The 16,310-nt window shown below is 31.7% G+C and overlaps 1 long non-coding RNA gene across 2 annotated transcripts; it reads right to left on the reverse strand.

The window, feature by feature from the left end:
• Window positions 1-2,458: 2,458 nt before the first annotated feature.
• Window positions 2,459-16,035, reverse strand: LOC139529065 (uncharacterized). 2 transcript variants are annotated; one of them, XR_011665746.1, is made up of 5 exons: window positions 15,861-16,035; window positions 12,867-13,022; window positions 11,951-12,051; window positions 6,466-6,578; window positions 2,459-4,623 (listed from the first exon to the last, which is right to left on the reverse strand). It is a non-coding gene; the product is annotated as an uncharacterized lncRNA (long non-coding RNA). The 2 variants fall into 2 exon arrangements; XR_011665745.1 differs by lacking the exon at window positions 15,861-16,035 and adding an exon at window positions 15,296-15,622.
• Window positions 16,036-16,310: the final 275 nt, after the last annotated feature.

Raw genomic sequence — 16,310 nt, forward strand, 5'->3', positions numbered from 1 at the left:
ACAGACAATACTTATAGACTGTATATAAGAACCACAGACAATACTTACAGACTGTATCTAAGAACCACAGACAAAACTTACAGACTGTATATAAGAACAACAGACAATACTTACAGACTGTATATAAGAACCACAGACAATACTTACAGACTGTATATAAGAACCACAGACAATACTTACAGACTGTATATAAGTACCACAGACAATACTTACAGACTGTATATAAGAACCACAGACAAAACTTACAGACTGTATCTAAGAACCAGACAATACTTACAGACTGTATATAAGAACCACAGACAATACTTACAGACTGTATCTTAGAACCACAGACAAAACTTACAGACTGTATATAAGAACCACAGACAATACTTACAGACTGTATCTAAGAACCACAGACAATACTTATAGACTGTATCTAAGAACCACAGACAAAACTTACAGACTGTATCTAAGAACCAGACAATACTTACAGACTGTATCTTAGAACCACAGACAAAACTTACAGACTGTATCTAAGAACCAGACAATACTTACAGACTGTATATAAGAACCACAGACAATTCTTAAAGACTGTATCTTAGAACCACAGACAAAACTTACAGACTGTATATAAGAACCACAGACAATACTTACAGACTGTATCTTAGAACCACAGACAAAACTTACAGACTGTATATAAGAACCACAGACAATACTTACAGACTGTATCTTAGAACCACAGACAATACTTACAGACTGTATATAAGAACCACAGACAATACTTACAGACTGTATATAAGAACCAGACAAAACTTACAGACTGTATCCAAGAACCAGACAATACTTACAGACTGTATATAAGAACCACAGACAATACTTACAGACTGTATCTAAGAACCACAGACAATACTTACAGACTGTATCGAAGAACCAGACAATACTTACAGACTGTATATAAGAACCACAGACAAAACTTACAGACTGTATCTAAGAACCAGACAATACTTATAGACTGTATCTAAGAACCACAGACAATACTTACAGACTGTATCTAAGAACCAGACAATACTTATAGACTGTATCTAAGAACCACAGACAAAACTTACAGACTGTATCTTAGAACCACAGACAAAACTTACAGACTGTATATAAGAACCACAGACAATACATAAAGACTGTATCTAAAAACCACAGACAATACTTTGACTGTATCTACGAACCACAGACAATACTTTAACTGTATCTAAGAACCACAGACAATTCTTAAAGACTGTATCTAAGAACCGCAGATAAAACGTACAGACTGTATCTAAGAACCACAGACAATTCTTACAGACTGTATCTAGGAACAACAGAAAATACTTATTGACTGTATCTACGAACCACAGACAAAACTTACAGACTGTATCTAGGAACAACAGACAATACTTATAGACTGTATCTAAGAACCACAGACAAAACCTACAAACTGTTTCTAAGAACCACAGACAAAACTTACAGACTGTATCTAAGAACTACAGACTATATTTACAGACTGTACATCGGAACCAGACAATATTTTCAGACTGTATCTAGGAACCAGACAATATGTACAGACTGTATTTAAGAACCACAGACAATACTTTTATGCCGTATCTCAGAACCACGGTCAATACTTACAGACTGTATCTAGGAACAACAGTTTAAACTTGCAGACTGTATCTTAGAACCACTAAGAACCACAGACAAAGCTTACAGACTGTATTTTAACACCACAGACAATAAATACACAGTATCTAAGAACCACAGATTAAGGTTTCACTACAAGTATCACTGACAATTCATATTTTACATAGATCCTATAATACACACATGCACATCTAACAACAATAATTCAATATACCAAATATATTTGACCTATTGCTTAATATAGTACTTGAAAAAAGACCAAAACACAACAAACTTAACATTGACCAATGAATCATAAAAATTAGATCAAGGTCAGATGAAATCTGCCAAACTGACATGTTCCCCTTTACTAGTCCAAATAATTATGACGTCTGGCAAGGCTATTTTAATTTTTTTTCTGGGACGCCTTCTCAAGGCTGAAAAAAATTAAAATAGCCTTGCCAGACGTCATAATTATTTGGACTACCCCTTTACATACATAACATATAGTTGACCTGCTGCGTCCAATATTTTATAAATAATAAATAATGATAATAAATAAGCAAGTCGGCAAGATATACAAACAGAGACAACATTAGCTCTAATGAGATTTTAACCGACATAAGAATGGATCTAATCACAGAACTTTAAGGTCAAGGTCAAAAGAATCCGGTCTGACTGAAATGTAGATCTTTGAAAAAGACACACTGACAATATCTTAGAATCACAGACAATTCATACATGTATACATGAAGACTCTTTTTAAGAAAACCATATAATTCACAGATTGTATCCTGTTCTAGTTTTACTTACAAAAAAATAGGTGAAAATAGTAAAGTCATCATTTAATAAAAAATAATTTCACACAAAAAGTCATGCTTAGCTACAATACTAAGTTCAATTCAGGCTTTGGGTTGCACTCAATTCCTTCTGTAAAGAGGAAATGAACTTTAAATATGATAGTTGAAGCAATTTTCTCTCCGTTTTCTATCTTTTGCTGTTTTATTTTCTATATGATGCAAGTTATATTTAAACTCAGTATCTATTACTGGAACAGCCTTCCTTTTAATAAACATATTGGATACAATCAAATCAATCAAAACATGTTTTATTAATTTTATTCTTTATTATAAAACTTTAAATTTTTTAAATTTGTATATATATATATATAAATGTAAATGAAAACATTATCATAAATACCTAACAAGAAAATTATCTATAAATTAGTGACATGCATAAAGCACAATTTATATTTATCATGCATAATATCATGGTACAAAACAAAATAGACAAAAAAGTAACCTATTAAAAAATATGGAGCAAGAGGGCACAAAGTGTTTTTGAGAGATTGTTTTTAATAGGAAGACAAATTCAATAGATATCTTTATATTATATTAATCTTTTATAGACCAAGTAAATTTATCAACAAATTTACAAGTTTCAAAAATTAATAATGAACAAACAATTTATCTTACAAAAAGACAATGTTTAATACATTTTCTTTTATACATTTAAATAATTATGAATGAATTAATTGTGACTTTTTGACTGAGGCTTGTTACTCTAAGTCCTATGGCTTTTTTTTGTTTTTCAACACATATTGTCAACAATCAACAAACATAAATATGATTAGTCAATTCCAGTTTATATATTCATCTTAATTTAAAGTACAATTATTTGCAACAATGAAGTATTAGCATATCATAATCATTATGTATGTTTTTCTGTACATGTATTTATGACATTTAAAAATCACGTTTTGAGGTATATTAAATTATATGATAAACACATCCTCTATGCAATGAAGACAATCCCAATAAAAATACTAAGATTTAGAACTAACCTTTATGAGGGTGGTAAAGGGTTATTTTCGTGCAGCGTTTTCGGCCTTTTTATTTCACGTGTTTTCGTGTTTTTGTGTTTTATTTCTCGTTTTCTCGTGTTTGGTTCGATGTGCGTGCTTCGTATTTCCCCTTATTTATTTTCCGTGTTTCGTGTCGGTGCTCTTAATTTCTCGTTCTTGCATTGTTCCGCATTTGATTAAAAAGTAAATTGGAACTAACTCAAAGTCAGTGAGTTATAGTACCTTTTGAAACTTGTGTAATATAATAGAAATTGATGTATATTGTTACCATTCTACTTTCTATTGTATATGTATGCTCTACATGTAATAGAGTCCATCATAATAATTTTTTTTTCAAATCAGATGCAAGTAGCATAGGCTAGCCTAAAAAGTGACCACAAGGTCTTTAAGTCCATTAACAATGAACTGCTGAGTAATAACTGCTGGTACTTTTTTTCTTAATGTTTACGATTTTATTCCTCGTGCTTCGTTTTTCCCGATTTTCATTTTTCGTGCTACGTTTTTGCGATTTTTATTTCACGTGTTTCCGTGTTCAGTACCCCCCTTTACCACCCTCCTTTATTATACAAAAAAAAATCACTGTTGTGACACAAAGTTTTTTTTTTGTATGGAGTCTTAATAATTTGTTTATATTTTAGAAATTTATATTTATTTATGCCAAGACTCTCTAATCTTTTCAGAGAGGCATTCATAGTGGACAGTCCTTATGGCATATATTTTTTTCATAACTAAATATAATTGGGGTGGATTAATACTACACATATCAAGAAATAATAAAAACACAGGTCATACTTACAAGGTATTCAAGAATGACATCTTAATCCTAAGAAATAAAAAAACAAAACAAAGTAACCTTACTAAAAACCTTCAATAGTTGTCAATGGTACTCACGTAGGAAAAGGTATAAAAAAAAACAATTACAAGATATCTAAAAAGGAGCAATTACAAAACAGATCGGTATATTAGAACAATACATTACATAAATTTACATAACTCTATCGTAGTGGTAAAATATCAAACATAAGCTCAAAACTAAGTGCAATAAAACAAGTCTTCTCTGTTCTTTAAAGCCATTCTTGCCATTCACTCTTTGACACTTGTATGGCAAGCACTAAGAAGTCTTGATAAACCTAAAATAGAATTGTTTTCATGTAAAATTCACAAAAACTGGTTCAATTATTGAAATAAACATACATAATAAAATGGAAAAAAAAGTTGAACTGTTCAGATCACATTCCAGATAACTGACTTTTCCAAAGATATATTAAGTCAAGTTGGAATGATGTCTTAGTTCTGGTTTTAGGCATGTTGCAAAAAATCTCTTTTTTGGTTTAAAATATTTTACAAAGTATAATGCAATATTATATGACTGGAACATCTTAAGCTCGAAAGTTGGATCAAGCTATCAAAAAATTAAGTGTGATAAAGTGTATTTAAATTAAAAAAAATATATCCTTTTAAAATAAAGGGCAGATAATTACATTGATTTGATAGGACACTTTGTGTTTTGTATTTATTTTTAAAGAACAGAAGGCTGCGGCCCCCTATTTTTATTTGATGTTTCAAATGTTCTTATAATAAGTAATTCTCTGATTAAATTTAAATGTAATGCAACTGGGTGAGTATCGCAACAATAAAAACTTGTATTCTAGTTACTAAAACATAGATATGTTAAGACTCCTGATTCACCTGTACTTTTGTGGAGATCTAACTTCGTAATATATGTAAAGAATATAACAAGGACTTTTGTGATCCTAGTTTGAAACAAGAGTGAACACAGAACAGCATGGATAGGATTTGCCATTCTGAGTGTATTGCATAAAACTGGGAGTCAACCCACTAAAGGATACCCCACCCCCATTCCAATTCATCTTCTGAAATATTTCAGACCAATATGATTTTCCTTCATGCACATTCCCAGGCGGTGTACTGCACTTGATATAAAATTTCAACAATATCGATAAAGCAGATAAGGAGAACATCCACTTATCTTACTAAACACTGTTGCAACATATTGCAACATTATACAATTAAGATCCATTTCCCCCTTAAAATATTTCAGACCAGGATTATTTCCTCCATATACATTCTCTGGTGGTGTCAGTCAACTGTGTTAATTTACATCAATATCCATCAAGGTAATTAAACATAGTTGCACTTACAGGTCCTGTTGCCACTTATTGCAATATTAAACTAATTAGGTTCAATTATCTCCCTTGAAAATTATTGGATCTGGACTATTTCCTACAAACTAAGTAAATTCAATTATCTCCCTTGAAATATTTTAGACTGTGTAAAGTTTCATCTAATTGGTACATACATTACGGAGGAGTTAAGTTTACAAGACATATGAAACAGACAGACAGACAGACAGAGTGATTCATATAGTGGCGGATCCAGAACTTTTCCTAAGGGGGGGCTGACTGACCTAAGGGGGGGGCCCACTCCAGTCATGCATCAGTGATTTCCTATATAATCAACCAAATTTTTCCCACAAAAAGGGGGGCCCGGGTCACCCAGCAACCCCCCCCCCCCCCCCCCTGGATCCGCCTATGGATTTGCTGAAAGTATTTTTGAGTTATTGTCCAATAACTGGAAAATTCCCCCTTTTGTAATGAATAAAACCCCATAACTCTGAACTATAAAATCTAAAATTTATATAATTCTAAAGGGAGCTTACATCAATAGATATAAACAATTCACCAAAGTTCAATAAGAGCTGCAGAAAGTATTTTTGAGCTATTGTTTGAAAACTGGAAAATTCCCTTCTTTTTAATGAATAAAACCCTGTAAATGGGAAACACAAAAAATCTAAAATTTATAAAAATTGAAAGGTAGTTTATGTCAAAAGATATAAACAATTCACCAAAAATTTTGATGAAGTTGTTAAATTAAAGTGCTTGTTTTTCAGAGCAACTAATCCTAAATATACTTCAGTCTCAAACATAGCATTTTTTTGGGGTGATTGATACCATTGTAGGTCCTGGATTTCTTTCAACATCACCAGACAGCTGTAGGATTAACCTTTTGAAGTTCTTCCAGTACCTGCTTGCTAAAACCTTCACTATTGTTACTTCATTACATCCTGAAACAATAAACATATAGATATATATTTGTATCATATATGTAATATTAAAAACAGTAGTTTTATATATTTGATAAATAGCCTGCTGTTTAATATGTATTGCTCAACTTTGATGAGTACCCTTTTACACTCCTACTCGGATTTCACCTTTGTGACAGTAGTGATTCAGACAAAATAAAACGGTCATTAGGGCATGAAGCCATTTATTGAATTGCATCATTGTTTGGCATGTTATGTCACAGACATCAAGCGTTCATATTCTGGCACACGAAATGCAACTATAAAAAAGATCTCAATGAAATACCATACAAAACACACAAAAAATAAAAATAAACAAAATAATTCTATGAACAACATGACTCAAACTGTAAGGTAACACAGGTGCTTCCAATAAATAAATAAGCGTTTCTCTTTAACGCTTTCAAAACAGAAGTAAATCTCAGGTGCTAGGGGTCAGAAAGCAGTTGATATTTACTCTCCTGTTTAAATATATGATAAAGCGTACAAAACATGACAAAATCCGTATCACATGCCATACAAGATATCTTATATAGTTAAAAAGATATCTTATACAGTTTATAAGATATTTCATATAGTTTAGGAGATAATGATGATAAAATTGAGAATGTGTCAAAGAGACAACAACCCGAATATAGAACAGACAACAGACAACGGCAGAAGGTCATTTCCACATCAGACTGTGCTGGCTACCCAAACTTTAGATACACCAAACCAGACCCTTTTCAGAAACATGAAATATGTGGTTTCATTTATACATTTCAATGTGTTCTACAAGGATCACCAGTACTATATACACCTTTCAAATAAAACTCAATTACCAAACTATATTCTGACGTCGCGTACGGTGTTGGTGTTAGTTTTGGTAACGTTAGTTTGACGTTATTTTTCATGCATTGTATAAATAACGTCGTACGTTTTTTTCATTTCGTACAGCTCAATCATACAGCATAATTTATATGAGCGGTTTGCTTGACTTGCTACGTATAGAACCGAAATGCAAAAGCGGCACATATTTTTTTTAAGTACAGTTAAATTAAAACGGAAAAATAATATTCATTGAATAAGTATCCCCTTGGAGTAAAGATATTTTCTCTTTCTTTTGATTGTAACAGGATATTTATGATTAATCCGTTTCCACTTTGAGGGTGCGAGTGCTTCCTTGTAGTCTTATCCTGCTCTTTTTAAAATCTAAAAGGGTGACTTTTATGTGCAAGAGATATTGCTCTCTCTTAACACGGTTTAGTCATTTATCACCCCCTTCAGACGGACTATCATGGTTTCACAAGACCATCATACTCGTAAATGTTGTCAAGGTCTTATTCTTTTATCCGCTTTCGATAATTTCCGAATAAAGATTTTATAAGTTGAATCGTTTGTTTCGTCGCCTGTATTAAATGTCAAAAGAATCAACAGTTACAAGCAAATTCAAAATTAACCACAATAAAATTAATTTAATCAAATTTGCCAATTTCATAAACAAAAGGAAATTTAATCTCAACTATGAACAAGAAAACAGATGGGCGCAGATAATTTTAGCGAAAAACTACTAGGGGACATTTTAGCGCAGACATTAGAGCCCATTTTAGCGCAGGATTAATCCGTTCAGCTGTATTTTCGAAAGCCCATTTTTAATAGCGAAAACTTTCCTAGTTGAATAATACTAAAACCACGAGCATTAATTTATGCTGGCTTAATATCAAAGTTGTATGTATATTTATATGTTTACTTTGGTTCATCATGGAAATAAAAGTAATTCTATAGTTGTCACTCAGCTATTTACGTTTTTCTTGATACTATCATCAAATTGCAAACAACAACTTTTATAAAAATACAATGTATAGGCGAATGTGCACAACAATCTATTATAGCTGACTATGCGGTAATGGCTTTGCTCATTGGTGAAGGCCGTACGGTGACCTATAGTTGTTAATGTCTTTGTCATTTTGGTCTTTTGTGGATAGTTGTCTCATTGGCAATCATATCACATCTTCTTTTTTATATAGACAAGATAAAGAGAAAAAATCAGTTCCTACTGCAACTTTATGAACAGTATTGTGTGAGGAAATAAATTTTGTACAGGGGATATACACAGAGCCCATTACGTACGTTCTCTGGAATATAAATTCCAGGCTAGAACGGACTTTTAAAATTTGATATACCAGATCCCTTTTGCACTGATTGTGCATGGGTTTTCTCTTCTAGATCTCGCGCATGGGTCTTTGTTTTTAATAAAAAGTGTGCAAACAAAATAAATATTGAAACAAATATATAGGAAGGATGAACTTAATGATGTGTTATTAATCCTTGTATGTGCCCGTCGAAATTGATAAAGAAGCATGCCAGCATTTGTTTATCCTTGCATGATCCTATGTCTCTAGAAACACACTATCCATTCTTTCTGATTTGAAACTATGATGTGCAATATAAATTGATCCTTTTTCTATTATAATCGTTCGTTCTGAAGACACCAGGTCCCATGTACTGAATACATAACGTTCAAACTAGTCCCGCAAACTGCCTCAAATACATGTAATAGATAAAAGGGGAGGAAGAGGGTTTCAGAAACATTTAACCTGTTAAGAAAGTTTTGAATAAACATTCAATGACATATTTGTCGCTGGACGTCAGATAAACAATGAATCAATACACAAACAAATGCGCAAATTTGGGTTACGCAATGTTTCAATCAATCTCATTATTATAATTAAATCATACTATTGGTAGAGAAATTCACAATTTGTTACATCAAATTGACTATTTGTTATCTCTAATTGATATTAAATTGTTATATCAAATTGATACTCTGTTATATCAAATTGACAATTTGATAAATTGTTATATCAAATTCATAATTCGTTATATCAAATTGGAAAAAGTTAATAAGCATGACACGTAAATGCTTCCGCAATTTTCGACGTTAGGCACTACATGTCAAGTTTTACAGAACGTAACGTCAAAACAAGTAAAAAAGCATGGTGTGACATTATGACTAGACAAAAGTACTCGCTGACTGTGTCGTTAATACTTCCGACATGTGATCGAAAATGGGTTCAAAAAAATCCCTGAACAATAGATTTTAATGTTATATAGTATTTTTTGTGCTATTATTATTTCAAATTTTCCTCCCTCCAAAACTGTATAATATGACTTATCATACTTGTAACAAAAATGTAAAAAACGGCGTTTTGTGACATTTTGACTAGACAAAAACAAAAAGATCGCGTTTATTTGTTTTTCAATATTTTCTCTTAAAACTTCGACACAATTTTTTTTTATACACTTAAAAAAAAAGTTTTCTCGTTTGAATAAAATTTCATATCGTAGAAAAGACTGCAACTGCCTATTACTTTTCATAAGACACTTAACAAATACGCCAAAACGTCAGAAAACGGCGAGTGTGACATTTCAACGGATTTAATAAAATGAACAATTTAGGACATAATTTAAACAATACTTACTAATTGAAGACATAGCAAGTAGTATATTTATTGTATAATTTTGACACAGGAAGGATGGATATGTAAATTGTGGTTTAGATCTGCAGCATTCGTTCGAATTTTTAAGAACTCCAAAAAATATGCGAGATTTGGGTTTTGTGACAGAAATACAAATTTCAAAAAATCATTAATTCTGCCACGATCTTTTGAAATGTTGTGACAAAACTTTTTATTTTTTTTCCTTATTATATACGGAATAAAAAGATATATCATTTTCGGAATAATTTATTTGAGTTACCTTTTAAAATCACTCTTAACTTCACCCCTATCCATATTTTTTTTCGATTTTCGGCTTGACCACAAAACAAAGTGAACTTTTCGTCCTGGTCAGACGCGTCCAGTTAACGATGACGTCATAAATAAAACATACACCATTAACACCAAATACTACTCTTTCTAGGAGTACAATTTTTTTTTAATGAGTTCAAAAAATTACAAGAATAACTTCAAAGCAACGCTGATAATATGTCGCGGTGTTACTTGTCTACACGCTCAAAATCAGTGTTATTAGGGATCATTCGAGTAACAAAATGAATAAAAGTATTGATTTGAAGGCATATTCCATTTCTACTTTTAATTACGCACATTTTGATATATACATTTATATAGTTATCAATTCCGAAACTTCTAACAAATGCAATAAAGGCGAACTGGAAAGCAAAACCCGTATTATCACCAACACCGTACGCGACGTCTCTATATATTTTGATATTTACACCTTAGTTATGCCTATTCTGTTTTAAATACTTTCTACTTTCAAGTATGTTTTTTTTCTGGCCCAATTTGGTGGTGGTACATGTTTATATAAAGTCTATCCGAATTTTTTGGCTAAAAATTCTGCTCAAACCAATGCTTAGGGCGATCTTATACTTGCAGTGATTTTTTTTTGGCTCTGTGTTGAAGGCTTTACTGATAATAGTTATGAAAAAGTGCAATAAAGCCCGGATCCTTTGATTTTTGTGTGTGCTTATAGTGCCTTGAAAACAAATAAAATCCTGTGGACATCCATACTCTTATTATGGGAAGAAACATCCTACTATATCCTACTAAGCTGTATCTCAAAAACTGTAGGAGGAGAAAGCCGGAAAAAACAATGTACTCTTATAGAGAAAAACAGACAGTGGGATAGACAGGGTTAATTAATTGAGCCTTTACATTTTTTAACATTTAGTTTACCAAAAAAATAATGAGACAAATGTCAAAAAAATATAATAGGCACAACAACTGTGCAAAATGTTATTGGCCTAAGTGTTTTGGGGCTTATACAAGACAAATCTCATAATATGAGATTTCTTACAACAAAATATACGCTGAATTTCACATTAATATAATATACACATTGCACTCCTTCCTAAACATTTTGAACATATATATCAATAAAAACAAATACTGATTTTAAAGAATCACATTAAATTCCTTACAATACCAAATCCTTAAAAATAAGTTTTTCTCAGAGGATTTGCATTTATATGAGGTCAATATTGCAATACTTTTAGAAATTGTTGACTACGGTACATTTGGTTGTGGATTGAGAGTTGTCTCATTGATAACCAAACCACATCTTTTTTTTTTATAAAGTATCATTCCTCCCTTTAAGATTATTATATAAAATAAATGGTGATATGATGTTGTCAACTACATAATATGGTAAACAGACTTTTTCTACTATTCTATAAAACTGAAAAAGTCTCACCCATAATTATAAAGACTATGTTATCCTTTAAAGTTTTGCTACAGATCATATCATCAATTGTTCTCTTAAGTAAGAACTTTATGTGCTTCACAATAAGCATGATTGACAGTTTGTCAAAGTAGCAATAAACATTACGTTAGTCATACAAGAGAAAAGCATACCTTTCTTCTCAACATCAGAAATAGGACTAAAAAAAAAGCTTGATCACAATTGTTGTCTTTTCTTTGAGCACATAGACCAACTCTTTTTGGTACATATATCCCTATAAAAAGAAAGTTAAAATGGAGATTTTAGTTATCCCATAAGTTAACTATAAGTGAAAACAAATACATAATCTAACTAGGGTATGTAGAAAACCCTACATTAAACTTGCTTTACAAAACACTGTCAAGAATATTATTTTGTCTAGACCATCATTAGTTATTCCATGTGAAGGACAATTTTTTTTTTCAAAATAATATTGTAATACTAAACTCTAGTTACTAACTAAATAGTAACACATTATTCATTTTTTTTTAAATTAATTTCATTGAATAAACTGTTCTGCTTTTCCTTCTCTAAATAATAACTCCTGACATGAAGATGCATGTAAAACTAATAGAATAGGCTGGACAAAATGCTGGAGGTCATGCACATTAAGTTAAAAGGTAAATTGGGAATCTGTATACATGTACTGTCATAATATTATTGAACTATTAACCCTTTTAATCAGTACAATAAAATAAAAATGTCTTCCATAATAAGTTAATATCCTTAATCATCTAAACATCTTCCTCTTATGTCAGCAGAAAATAATACAATTATTGATATAGCTATTCACATTCAAATCATGCAAAAAACTGTAAATATGGTTCATATGAACCAGTAATTCTATAGATTGAAATTGCCTTAGTACATCAGCACATGTATACAAGTATCTGAGTATGTTTTGAAAATGTAAAAGATTAGTTTCCCATGTAAACTTACTGGTGATTCAGTAAAAACAAACATTATTGAAGCAACAATATACCTGTAACCTGTCTCAAACCTATTTATATTAAATTTTTGCTTAAAAGTATCATTAACATCTCATATCACCTTGTAAGGGAAAAGTAAGAGTGTGTATTGAAACTGAATCAATGCCACTTTCCTCTTTTCGCTGGATGTTGAATCTTCCAGTCTAGTGTGTGGTCTGTTTCGGGCAAAAACTATCTAATCTTTGGTGGACTTTTAGTAAAGCAGATTCTTTTCATTCTACAATAAATAAACAAATTTCAATATATGTTCTATTTGTTTTACATGCAATGTATCAAGTTTCATTAAAACCATTCACATTGGGAGTTTTGCTTGAAAGATACATTGTACTACAATAAGTCTTCAATTATCTCCCCTTTATAAATTATGACTCAAATAAATGGGGAATGTGTCAATGGGACATAGACGATGCACCCTAGGCATATCATATAAAGTTATAAAGGGACATAACTGAAGAAGAGTAAAATTGACCCTACCCAAATGTGCATGTTGATTTGTGGTGTCAGATCAGTATTGTGTATAAGTTTTATTACATTTGTTTGAGACTAACTTATGTTTGAGAAAGGAAGCAAAAATTCAGCATTTATTTCCATTTTTTATGCTTATTACCACAAAATACTTTTGTTACACAGCATAGTTATGATCCATTTGTAAACTTTGGGAAGTACGGATGTGCAAAAGGATGTAGAAATACAGCTGGACACGGGTAGAACTTTGTGCCCCCTCATTATTCAAGGTATAAGAGGAAAAACCTTGCAAGATGATCTCAAAACAGACAGACCAACATGTATCATTATTCCTATGTTATCGTAGTTTGTTGTGGTATTAGTTAAGAAATAGTTCATGGAAGCCAAAGATTGTTGGAAATTTACACATGGCCTTGGCTGAGATATTCAAATTTTATCCTGAGCGTTAGTTGATAAATACGGTCTTTACAAAATTGAAGTGAGGGTTGGTATTTTGTGTGTTTGGCTGTTCTTTTTTACTCCTTGTTAGATCAAGCTCAAACATTCTAATAAATCTGTAGCTTGCATGGATTATTTCGTGAATAACTGCTCGAGAAAACCTGTTTAATTTTTTTACTTTTCAATCCCAACATTTGACATCTTTAATTTACATGTGTTTCTCGTAAGCGACTGTCAAATTCAAAATTGACATTTCTTAACCAAAGAGCCGCCATGTTGACTTGCTGAAATCTGTAAAATGTTAGTATAATGCATTAAAATAGAAAATAAAACATATAAATACATCAGAAATCCATTTATCATACAAATTTCTATTGTTCACGTAATGGAAAACCTTCAACTCTAGCGTTTTCATTTGTATGACGTCATGTTTTGAAATGACTTGAATTCGCCAAAAATATTAATAGACTTTCGCGAATTTAATTTTATTTTGATATTGTTGATTTCTCTGAACTCTTGGGCATTTATTTTTTATTATGCATCTGAAAAAGAATAAAAGTTCTTTTGTCTTTTTTAATTGCCATTTTTAAAACAATAAAATCGGCAAAGAGTTTGCAAAGTAGGTTACAATACATGTGGATTTACGTGGGAGGTATGTTGTAACATCCATTATTATGTACATCTCTGAGTCTGTGCTAAGTATAGATATATTGAGAATTTTATCACGGTGTTGCATTTACTTTTCTACTTGGCTTGAGGTACCTGTCACAAGTCAGGAGCCTCTGGCTTTTGTTAGTCTTGTATGATTTTTAATTTTAGTTTCTTGTGCATAATTTGGAGTTTAGTATGACATCCATTATCACTGAACTAGTATATATATTTGTTTAGGGGCCAGCTGAAGGACGCCTCCGGGTGAGGGAGTTTTTCGATGCATTGAAGACCTATTGGTGACCTTCTGCTGTTGTCTGTTTTATGGTTGGGTTGTTATCTCTTTGACACATTCCCCATTTCCATTCTCAATTTTATTGTTCTTACAGAAAGTTTCAATTACAGAGGCATCCTGGTTTCAAAACACTAGCGTGAACATTCCTTGGACGAAAACTTTATTGTTTACATCAATGCAGGATTCAAATACACCATAAATCCTCCAAATAAAGTACACTGGCGGAATCAAACCACTGTTACATAACCACATCCTTGCATTATAGGACTAGTTGCATGTTCTACAGTTAGCTATTCTATACCAGCTGAACCCTTATTATATTAAAATTAAGTTTTAGTGGCAGCGATTCATGCAACATAATTCTGCAAGTTTTGTGCAATAAACAGATAAACGTTCTGCAATATAATGTGGGCTTCTGGATCTCTGAGTGTGGTGTTATCAATAAATAAATAAACTAATATGTCTTGGTAAGCTTGCATTTAATGTAGCACCATTCTCATATTATCCCTGATAAACAAATGTATTTTTTCATGTTGTTTTGCCTTCAACTTTTGAGGGGGAAGTTTTTGCACTTGCAGTAAGACATATGTATTTCATTTTAATATTTTGGAGTAGATAGATATAACATTTCTCTATTAATCAACCTCATGAGAGCAGGTTTCTGTCTCCTGTTATAAATTGTCCCACTTTCTAGGCCAGAATTTAATTAATTTACGAGTCAAAGTGAAAGTGAAAGTGAAATTGACTAAACGGAAAATAAATTTCACAACTTCCGGTACAAACGTATGTATCAATTCCGGACAGTACATTTTGCTATCGGCCTCAGCTATGGGCTGACAGAGAGGTTGCGCGTTTTGCAGTTAAAAACTACGTCGTTAATCAATATAAACGTTTGACAAATATTTATGTTTAGCAAATATAACTCAATTTTTCATAACACGTTCAATTAGATTCATCGATCTGCGGGTGGGTTTTGGTTAAACAATTCAAGTTAATCAGTATTAGGGCAATTACATGTGTTCCAGTTTAAACTAAAGACACTCGTTTAATATTCTACAATAAAACGTGCTTTAAGTCAAATCAAAAAGGGACGGGACGAGGAATGAGAATTATTGGAAATAAACCTTCGTAGTATGTAGTAATATCAAGTAATATGTATAATTGTTTACAAGTATAAATGATCATAAATGCATTTAATTCTAAACTTACTTGAATCTTTATTTTACATGATGCAGCGTTAGTCGTATCATGACAAGATGCAAAAGTTTGGTCAATTAATGTAACAATGACCTCTACACTCTCTGTTTGCATGTGGCTTGAAAGTTATGGGGTATTGTTTTTTTGTATGATTATACAAGAAATACAATGATTGGTCAATGTTCAGCCTCTGTGTCATACCAAAATATCTGTGTTATTTACTTGAATAAGATAACCCCATACTCAGTTTATCCTATGTGCTAACATTGTATAATTTCTGTGTTACCCTTATTGAATAGTATAACTCCATACTATATGCTAAATTTGTATCATTACTGTGTAATCTTACTTGAATAGGATAACCCCATACCGTATACTAGTCTAGCATGGTTATAATACGGTGTTACTCTATTTCCATAGAATAACCCCATAACATGTGTTAACATGGTATACCATATGGTC

This window comes from Mytilus edulis, chromosome 6 (assembly GCF_963676685.1).
Source record: "Mytilus edulis chromosome 6, xbMytEdul2.2, whole genome shotgun sequence".
In the NCBI taxonomy this organism is placed as follows: Eukaryota; Metazoa; Mollusca; class Bivalvia; order Mytilida; family Mytilidae; genus Mytilus; species Mytilus edulis.